The sequence below is a fragment of the Paramisgurnus dabryanus genome, unplaced genomic scaffold (assembly GCF_030506205.2).
Source record: "Paramisgurnus dabryanus unplaced genomic scaffold, PD_genome_1.1 h2tg000242l_1_61393__unordered_in_group10, whole genome shotgun sequence".
Classification (NCBI taxonomy): Eukaryota; Metazoa; Chordata; class Actinopteri; order Cypriniformes; family Cobitidae; genus Paramisgurnus; species Paramisgurnus dabryanus.
In genome coordinates, this window is record NW_027394139.1 from 7,501 (window position 1) to 17,500 (window position 10,000).

General features: G+C 66.1%; 1 non-coding gene across 1 annotated transcript in view; it reads right to left on the reverse strand.

The window, feature by feature from the left end:
- The window catches only part of LOC141281765 (18S ribosomal RNA), a 1,855-nt gene extending 1,583 nt beyond the window's left edge, over positions 1–272 (reverse strand). Inside the window, exon 1 of the ribosomal RNA XR_012336130.1 lies at positions 1–272. This exon is cut by the window's left edge and continues 1,583 nt beyond it. This is a non-coding gene — a ribosomal RNA (18S ribosomal RNA).
- Between the last annotated feature and the right edge of the window lie 9,728 nt (positions 273–10,000).

Genomic DNA, 10,000 nt, shown 5'->3' on the forward strand with positions numbered 1-10,000 from the left:
AAGCGGCCGGGGCGCGCCCGGAGACGCGTCCCGGATGGGTTTTGGGTCTGATAAATGCACGCGTCCCCGGCCCTCGCGGGCCGGGTCGGCGCTCGTTTGCATGTATTAGCTCTGGAATTGCCACAGTTATCCAAGTACGGGTGGAGCGATCAAAGGAACCATAACTGATTTAATGAGCCATTCGCAGTTTCACTGTACCGGCCGTGTGCACTTAGACCTGCATGGCTTAATCTTTGAGACAAGCATATGTTACTGGCAGGATCAACCAGGTAGTGTAGCCGTAGGAGAGCCTCGCTCTGACCCGGGGTTCACGCGGCGCGGGTCCCGGTTTCCACCCCCCGGGGGGAGCGGGACCGGGGCCACTCTCGTGTGGCTCTCCCCTCTCGTAGGCTGAGGGGCGGCCGGGTGGGCCGTAACCGAGGAAAGGTGCGTTTCGCGGGGCCGGGTGGCCGCGACGGGCCGGGGGCGTCTCCGCCCTCGGTCGCCGAGGCCCTCGCCGGCCGCCGGTGGCGGACCTTCGCGTCTGACGGACCGTCTGAGTCTCCCGCGGAAAGGGTCGGGCGGGCTCCGGAGAGCCCCCCTGGAGGCGAGAGCGCCGGGTCGGGGAGGAACCGACCGCCCATGGCGGCCGACGCGCTAACGTCGGCCGGGCGGAGGCCTGCCCCAGGCGCAGTTCGATTTCCAGAATCTCAGGGCCATGACACACAAAGCGTATCCGGGCGTCACCCCGTAACGGGTCATTAAGGCTGAGACGTGGGCGGCCCTGTCCCGCCCGGGGTTTCGTTTAGCGGCCGACGCCGGTTCGTTTTGCGGCCGAACGACGCCGGTTCGTTTAGCGGCCGAACGAAGCCGGCTCGTTTAACGGCCGAGGCCAGCCGGGTTCGTCCCTTCCTTGGATGATTTGCCATTCGTAATAAGAATCGTCACTACCTCAGTGCAGAGGGACTTTTTCGAGGCATTTGTGTCCGCTCGAGAGGCCTCTCGCTGGGCTCGAGAGGTCATGGGATCCGGTAGCCTATCACCTTGGAGAATCAGCGAGGTGCTCTTCCCTATATACCCGATGGCACCTGTTCGGGCCACCGTCCCCTGCTGGACGGGGCCCGGCTCTGTACCGCCCCAGACAGAGCGCCTTCGTCGGTCACGAAGGCAGGGTCGTGGACCCTGGAAGCGCACGAGCCACCCGACTCGGCTTCCATAGCGGCTGGCGGCCCTGGCCCGCCCGAGACGAAGCGCCTTCGTCGGTCAGACAGATAGGGTCGAGGACCCTGGAAGTGCGAGAGCCACCCGACTCGACTTCCACGGCGGCCCGGAGGCCGGGCCCGTCCCCGTCCGTGCCCGGGGACGGGGCACCTTCGTCGGTCAAACGCGTTGGGTCTTGGACCCTGGAAGTGCACGAGCCACCCAACTCGACTTCCATAGCGGTCGGCGGCCCCGTACCGCCCCAGACAGAGCACCTTCGTCGGTCACGAAGAGAGGGTCTTGGACCCTGGAAGTACACGAGCAACCCAACTCGACTTCCATAGCGGTCGGCGGCCCCGTACCGCCCCAGACAGAGCACCTTCGTCGGTCACGAAGAGAGGGTCTTGGACCCTGGAAGTTCACGAGCAACCCAACTCGACTTCCATAGCGGTCGGCGGCCCTGTCCCGCCCCAGACGATGCACCTTCGTCTGTCACACAGATAGGGTCTTGGACCCTGGAAGCCGTCCCCCTCGACTTCCGTAACGGTCGGCGGCCCTGTCCCGCCGCAGACGGGTCACCACTCCGTCTGTCTGTAGGGTCTTGGACCCTGGAAGCCGCCCCACTCGACTTCCATCGCGGTCGGCGGCCCTGGCCCGCCGCAGACGGGTCGCCACTCCGTCTGTCTGTCTGTAGGGTCTTGGACCCTGGAAGCCGCCCCACTCGACTTCCATCGCGGTCGGCGGCCCTGGCCCGCCGCAGACGGGTCGCCACTCCGTCCGTCTATAGGGTCTTGGACCCTGGAAGCCGCCACACTCGACTTCCATCGCGGTCGGCGGCCCTGTCCCGCCGCAGACGGTGTGCCACTCCGTCTGTCACACAGATACATAAGGGTGTCTCGGAACCCCGGACGCCGACCGAGACGAAACGCGTGGGGTCGGTGCGCCCGAGAGGGTAGGGTGCCCCGGGGCCGGCCGCTCGCCCGACCGGCTTCCGGGACTCCTTGACCGCTCGGGAGACCTATCCACGCGCCCGCCCGACCGGCGGCCGGGGGCCCTCGACCGCCACACGCGTACCGACGACCGGGGGGTTTCCGTTTTACGGCCGACGCCGAGATCCTTCGACGGTTCCAACAGGGGTTGTTACGCTTTTGTGTTCGCCCGTGTCTGAGCATATATGGTCGGGTCGAACCTTTGAGGCCGTAGCCTGGAGATCCAGGGCGGATCTTTTCTCACAACACGTGTGTCTTTGAGGCCGTAGCCTAGATCCAGAGACTTTAGGATCTTTTTAGCAGTTTTAAGGCCGTAGCCTTGATCCAGGGCGGATCTTTTGAGCAGTTTTAAGGCCGTAGCCTTGATCCAGGGCGGATCTTTTCACAGGTTTTAAGCCGAAGCGCCTTGATCCAGGGACTTTTGGATCTTTTTTTGCCGTTTTTAGGCCGTAGCCTTGATCCAGGGCGGATCGTTTTGCGGCCGTAGCCGAGTTCCATCACCCAAGGTAGCTTTAGTTTTTAGGCATTAGCCTTGATGATCCAGGGCGGATCGTTTTGCGGCCGTAGCCGAGTTCCATCACCCAAGGTAGCTTTAGTTTTTAGGCATTAGCCTTGATGATCCAGGGCGGATCGTTTTTTCCCATCTTTCGGGTATGAGCTCTTTAATTGTGAGCCTTCGGCCGACACTCGCCCGGGGCGCTGCCTCACATCAGACGCCCTTCGTCCGTTCCAACCGTTCCAGTTCTTTTAACGGTTTTTCGTTCATCGCACACCGACGCGCACAGACCTTTCTTGGGATCTGTCGCAGGGAGGGAGGACGCTGGAGGTCCACTTCGAGGCACCCATCCCTATATACCCGATGGCACCTGTTCAAACGACCGCCCCTTGAGAGAAGGGGCCCTTCCCGTGGCTCGTCCGGGAGGAGGCGCCCGCGTCGGAAGGCGCCGTAAGGTCGGAGACCCTGGAAGTGCACGAGTCACCCGCTTTTACCTCCAGGCCCTCTGTCGTACTTCTCGTGTCCGCTCACGAGACCTCTTTTCGGCTTTATGGAAGTGCACGAGTCACCCGCTTTTGCCTTTTCTGGAAGTGCACGAGTCACCCGCTTTTGCTTCCAGGCCCTCTGTCGTACTTCTCGTGTCCGCTCACGAGACCTCTCTTCGGCCTGGGGGTGCGCCACGTACACCCCCGCGTCCGCATTCGAGTCACCTCTTCGGGCTCATGAGGTAGGGTCGGTGACCCTGGAAGTCAGAGACTTCCAGGCCTTCTGTCGTACACCCTCGCGTCCGCTCACGAGACCTCTCTTCGGCCTGGGGGTGCGCCACGTACACCCTCCCGCGTCCGCTTTCGAGTCACCACTCTGGGCTACGGAGGTAGGGACGTGTGCCCTGGAGGAACCTGACTTCCAGGAGGGAGGGCCGCCCTGTCAGGCCCGCTTTCGAGTCACCCATCTGGGCTAAGGAGGTAGGGACGTGTGCCCTGGAGGAACCAGACTTCCAGGAGGGAGGGCCGCCCTGTCAGGCCCGCTTTCGAGTCACCCATCTGGGCTAAGGAGGTAGGGACGTGTGCCCTGGAGGAACCAGACTTCCAGGAGGGAGGGCCGCCCTGTCAGGCCCGATTTCGAGTCACCCATCTGGGCTAAGGAGGTAGGGACGTGTGCCCTGGAGGAACCAGACTTCCAGGAGGGAGGGCCGCCCTGTCAGGCCCGCTTTCGAGTCACCCATCTGGGCTAAGGAGGTAGGGACGTGTGCCCTGGAGGAACCAGACTTCCAGGAGGGAGGGCCGCCCTGTCAGGCCCGCTTTCGAGTCACCCATCTGGGCTAAGGAGGTAGGGACGTGTGCCCTGGAGGAACCAGACTTCCAGGAGGGAGGGCCGCCCTGTCAGGCCCGATTTCGAGTCACCCATCTGGGCTAAGGAGGTAGGGACGTGTGCCCTGGAGGAACCGGACTTCCAGGAGGGAGGGCCGCCCTGTCAGGCCCGATTTCGAGTCACCCATCTGGGCTAAGGAGGTAGGGACGTGTGCCCTGGAGGAACCGGACTTCCAGGAGGGAGGGCCGCCCTGTCAGGCCCGCCTCGGAGTCACCTCTCTGGGCTAAGGAGGTAGGGACGTGTGCCCTGGAGGAACCAGACTTCCAGGAGGGAGGGCCGCCCTGTCAGGCCCGCCTCGGAGTCACCCATCTGGGCTAAGGAGGTAGGGACGTGTGCCCTGGAGGAACCAGACTTCCAGGAGGGAGGGCCGCCCTGTCAGGCCCGCTTTCGAGTCACCCATCTGGGCTAAGGAGGTAGGGACGTGTGCCCTGGAGGAACCAGACTTCCAGGAGGGAGGGCCGCCCTGTCAGGCCCGATTTCGAGTCACCCATCTGGGCTAAGGAGGTAGGGACGTGTGCCCTGGAGGAACCAGACTTCCAGGAGGGAGGGCCGCCCTGTCAGGCCCGATTTCGAGTCACCCATCTGGGCTAAGGAGGTAGGGACGTGTGCCCTGGAGGAACCAGACTTCCAGGAGGGAGGGCCGCCCTGTCAGGCCCGCTTTCGAGTCACCCATCTGGGCTAAGGAGGTAGGGACGTGTGCCCTGGAGGAACCAGACTTCCAGGAGGGAGGGCCGCCCTGTCAGGCCCGCCTCGGAGTCACCTCTCTGGGCTAAGGAGGTAGGGACGCGTGCCCTGGAGGAACCAGACTTCCAGGAGGGAGGGCCGCCCTGTCAGGCCCGCCTCGGAGTCACCCATCTGGGCTAAGGAGGTAGGGACGTGTGCCCTGGAGGAACCAGACTTCCAGGAGGGAGGGCCGCCCTGTCAGGCCCGCTTTCGAGTCACCCATCTGGGCTAAGGAGGTAGGGACGTGTGCCCTGGAGGAACCAGACTTCCAGGAGGGAGGGCCGCCCTGTCAGGCCCGCCTCGGAGTCACCCATCTGGGCTACGGAGGCAGGGACGCGTGCCCTGGAGGAACCAGACTTCCAGGAGGGAGGGCCGCCCTGTCAGGCCCGCTTTCGAGTCACCCATCTGGGCTACGGAGGTAGGGACGTGTGCCCTGGAGGAACCAGACTTCCAGGAGGGAGGGCCGCCCTGTCAGGCCCGCTTTCGAGTCACCCATCTGGGCTACGGAGGTAGGGACGTGTGCCCTGGAGGAAACGGACTTCCAGGAGGGAGGGCCGCCCTGTCAGGCCCGCCTCGGAGTCACCTCTCTGGGCTAAGGAGGCAGGGACGTGTGCCCTGGAGGAACCAGACTTCCAGGAGGGAGGGCCGCCCTGTCAGGCCCGCTTTCGAGTCACCCGTCTGGGCTACGGAGGTAGGGACGTGTGCCCTGGAGGAACCGGACTTCCAGGAGGGAGGGCCGCCCTGTCAGGCCCGCCTCGGAGTCACCTCTCTGGGCTAAGGAGGCAGAGACGTGTGCCCTGGAGGAACCGGACTTCCAGGAGGGAGGGCCGCCCTGTCAGGCCCGCCTCGGAGTCACCTCTCTGGGCTAAGGAGGCAGGGACGTGTGCCCTGGAGGAACCGGACTTCCAGGAGGGAGGGCCGCCCTGTCAGGCCCGCCTCGGAGTCACCTCTCTGGGCTAAGGAGGCAGAGACGTGTGCCCTGGAGGAACCGGACTTCCAGGAGGGAGGGCCGCCCTGTCAGGCCCGCCTCGGAGTCACCTCTCTGGGCTAAGGAGGCAGGGACGTGTGCCCTGGAGGAACCAGACTTCCAGGAGGGAGGGCCGCCCTGTCAGGCCCGCTTTCGAGTCACCCATCTGGGCTACGGAGGTAGGGACGTGTGCCCTGGAGGAACCGGACTTCCAGGAGGGAGGGCCGCCCTGTCAGGCCCGCCTCGGAGTCACCTCTCTGGGCTAAGGAGGCAGGGACGTGTGCCCTGGAGGAACCGGACTTCCAGGAGGGAGGGCCGCCCTGTCAGGCCCGCCTCGGAGTCACCCATCTGGGCTACGGAGGTAGGGACGCGTGCCCTGGAGGAACCATACTTCCAGGAGGGAGGGCCGCCCTGTCAGGCCCGCCTCGGAGGCCTCCCCTCGGGCAGGGGAGGCAGGGTCGGGGACCCTGGAGGAACCGGACTTCCAGGAGGGAGGGCCGCCCTGTCAGGCCCGCCTCGGAGGCCTCCCCTCGGGCAGGGGAGGCAGGGTCGGGGACCCTGGAGGTGCCGGACCTCCAGGGGGACGGAGGCCGAACCCGTGGCCGGGGAGGGTGAGCCTTGCCGGGCTAGGCTCGCGCGGGTTCGAAGGCCTGGTTCGAGAGGACCCCTTCCCCTATATACCCGATGGCACCTGTTCACACTACTGCCCTTTCGAGAGGGGACCCCGACCGGTCCGCGGCCGGGACGGCGCACCTCGGTCGGCCTCGGCGAGTGGGTCGGGGTGCCTGGAGGTGCGCGAGCGGCCCGCCTGGAAGTGCGCGAGCCACCCGACTCTGGCGGCCGGCGCCCCCGGGCCCGTGCCCGCGGCCGACTCGTCTGACCCGGCATCGTCAAGGTCACCAATACCACGGAGCGTCTACGACGCCCCGTTTCCGAGATATCGGCCAATGAACTGCCGGGCGCCGTATCTCGGCCGGGGAAGGTCCTACGGACTCGGGGCCGGGCTCGTCGGAAAGGTCTCGCCCGGGGCTTTCCGACGAGACCGGCCGCGGGTCCGTGCGACCCCGGGGGCCCGAGATACTTCCGGTCGAAAATTCGAATTTCGTTACCGCGCTGCTCCGGCGCCCCGGGTCCGGGGCCTTCGCCCTTCGGGTGGGTGGCTCCTCCGCGGGGGGCCTTTCGAACGAGCCCACCCGCGCGTCGCTAGCCCTTTCCGGGGCCGAGATACGGCCTACCCCCGCGGGATTTTCCCACGGCCGTTTCTCGGGCGCCTCGGGTCCGGGGCCTTCGCCCTTCGGGTCGGTCGCTATGCCGGAGGGGAGCTTTCGAACGAGCCCTCCCTCGAGTCTCTGGCCCTTTCCCGGGCCGAGATACGGGCGGGTGGTCGCGGAATTTTCGCTCGTCCGGGGCTCCGGCGCCCCTAGCGTCCGCCTCGGAGGTCGCCCGGACGCGCGGCCGGTCTCGTTCGAAAGGTCCGTCCCGGGGCTTTCCGACGAGCCCGGCCTCGGGTCCGTGCGACCCCGCCCGCCGGAGATACGTCCGGTCGAAGCTCGCGGAAATTCCCGCGGCCGTATCTCGGGCGCCTCGGGTCCGGGGCCTTCGCCCTTTGGGTCGGTCGCTCCGCCGGAGGGGGCCTTTCGAACGAGCCTACCCGCGAGCCTCTAGCCCCTTCCCCGGCCGAGATACGGCGGTCTATGCCCGGATTTTCCCACGGCCGTTTCTCGGGCGCCTCGGGTCCGGGGCCTTCGCCCTTCGGGTCGGTCGCTATGCCGGAGGGGAGCTTTCGAACGAGCCTACCCGCGAGCCTCTAGCCCTTTCCCCGGCCGAGATACGGCGGTCCCTCCCCGGATTTTCCCACGGCCGCAGCACGGGCGCCTTTGCTCGGATCGACTCGCCCTTTGGGTCGGTTGCTCTACCGGAGCGGCCCTATCCAACGAGCCAACCCTCGTCTCTCTAACCCTTTCCCCGGCCGAGATACGGCGGTCCCTCCCCGGATTTTCCCACGGCCGCAGCACGGGCGCCTTTGCTCGGATCGACTCGCCCTTTGGGTCGGTTGCTCTACCGGAGCGGCCCTATCCAACGAGCCAACCCTCGTCTCTCTAACCCTAAGCCCGGCCGAGATACGGCGGTCCCTCCCCGGATTTTCCCACGGCCGCAGCACGGGCGCCTTTGCTCGGATCGACTCGCCCTTTGGGTCGGTTGCTCTACCGGAGCGGCCCTATCCAACGAGCCAACCCTCGTCTCTCTAACCCTAAGCCCGGCCGAGATACGGCGGTCCCTCCCCGGATTTTCCCACGGCCGCAGCACGGGCGCCTTTGCTCGGATCGACTCGCCCTTTGGGTCGGTTGCTCTACCGGAGCGGCCCTATCCAACGAGCCAACCCTCGTCTCTCTAACCCTAAGCCCGGCCGAGATACGGCGGTCCCTCCCCGGATTTTCCCACGGCCGCAGCACGGGCGCCTTTGCTCGGATCGACTCGCCCTTTGGGTCGGTTGCCCTACCGGAGCGGCCCTATCCAACGAGCCAACCCTCGTCTCTCTAACCCTAAGCCCGGCCGAGATACGGCGGTCCCTCCGCGGATTTTCCCACGGCCGCAGCACGGGCGCCTTTGCTCGGATCGACTCGCCCTTTGGGTCGGTTGCTCTACCGGAGCGGCCCTATCCAACGAGCCAACCCGCTTCTCTCTAACCCTAAGCCCGGCCGAGATACGGCGGTCCCTCCGCGGATTTTCCCACGGCCGCAGCTCGGGCGCCTTTGCTCGGATCGACTCGCCCTTCGGGTCGGTTGCTCTACCGGAGCGGCCCTATCCAACGAGCCAACCCGCTTCTCTCTAACCCTAAGCCCGGCCGAGATACGGCGGTCCCTCCCCGGATTTTCCAACGGCCGCAGCTCGGGCGCCTTTGCTCGGATCGACTCGCCCTTTGGGTCTGTTGCTCCACCCGAGCGGACCTTTCCAACGAGCCAACCCTCGTCTCTCTAACCCTAAGCCCGGCCGAGATACGGGGTACCACCGCCTGACCTTTAAACGGCCGTAACTCGGGCGCCTTTGCTCGGATCGACTCGCCCTTTGGGTCGGTTGCTCCACCCGAGGGGACCTTTCGAACGAGCCTACCCGCTTCTCCCTAACCCCAAGCCCGGCCGAGATACGGCGGTCCCTCCGCGGATTTTCCCACGGCCGCAGCTCGGACGCCTTTGCTCGGATCGACTCGCCCTTTGGGTCGGTTGCTCTACCGGAGCGGCCCTTTCCAACGAGCCAACCCTCGTCTCTCTAACCCTAAGCCCGGCCGAGATACGGGGCACCACCGCCTGACCTTTAAACGCCCGTAGCTCCGGCGCACAAAGTCCCAGGACTTCGCCCTTTGGGTCGGTTGCTCCACCGGAGGGGACCTTTCCAACGAGCCAACCCGCGTCTCTCTAACCCCAAGCCCGGCCGAGATACGGGGCACCACCGCCTGACCTTTAAACGCCCGTAGCTCGGGCGCCTTGGGTCGGATCGACTCGTCCCTTGGGTCGGTTGCTCTACCGGAGCGGACCTATCCAACGAGCCAACCCGCGCCTCTCTAACCCTAAGCCCGGCCGAGATACGGGGTACCACCCCTTGATATTCCCACGGCCGTAGCTCCGGAGCCCTTCGCCGCAGCCCTTCGGGACACCCACCCTCGGACGACCCGCGGAGGGACCTTTCCAACGAGCCAACCCTCGCCTCTCTAACCCTTTCCCCGGCCGAGATACGGGGTACCACCCCTTGATATTCCCACGGCCGTAGCTCCGGAGCCCTTCGCCGCAGCCCTTCGGGACACCCACCCTCGGACGCCCCGCGAATGGACCTTTCCAACGAGCCAACCCTCGCCTCTCTAACCCTTTCCCCGGCCGAGATACGGGGTACCACCCCTTGATATTCCCACGGCCGTAGCTCCGGAGCCCTTCGCCGCAGCCCTTCGGGACACCCACCCTCGGACGCCCCGCGGAGGGACCTTTCCAACGAGCCAACCCTCGCCTCTCTAACCCTTTCCCCGGCCGAGATACGACCCCGAGAACTGTGGCACCTCTACCCGACCACAGTGCACCCGAGGCCGGCCTCGGACCCCCGAGGACGGTGGCACCTCTACCCGACCACAGTGCACCCGAGGCCGGCCCCGGACCCCCGAGGACGGTGGCCCCTCTACCCGACCACCGTGCACCCGAGGCCGGCCTCGGAACCAGCCACGGACACCCTGGAGCCCGTACCCGGCGCACCGTTCGGTCCCGGGCACCCACTCTTAAGCACTCCCCCCCG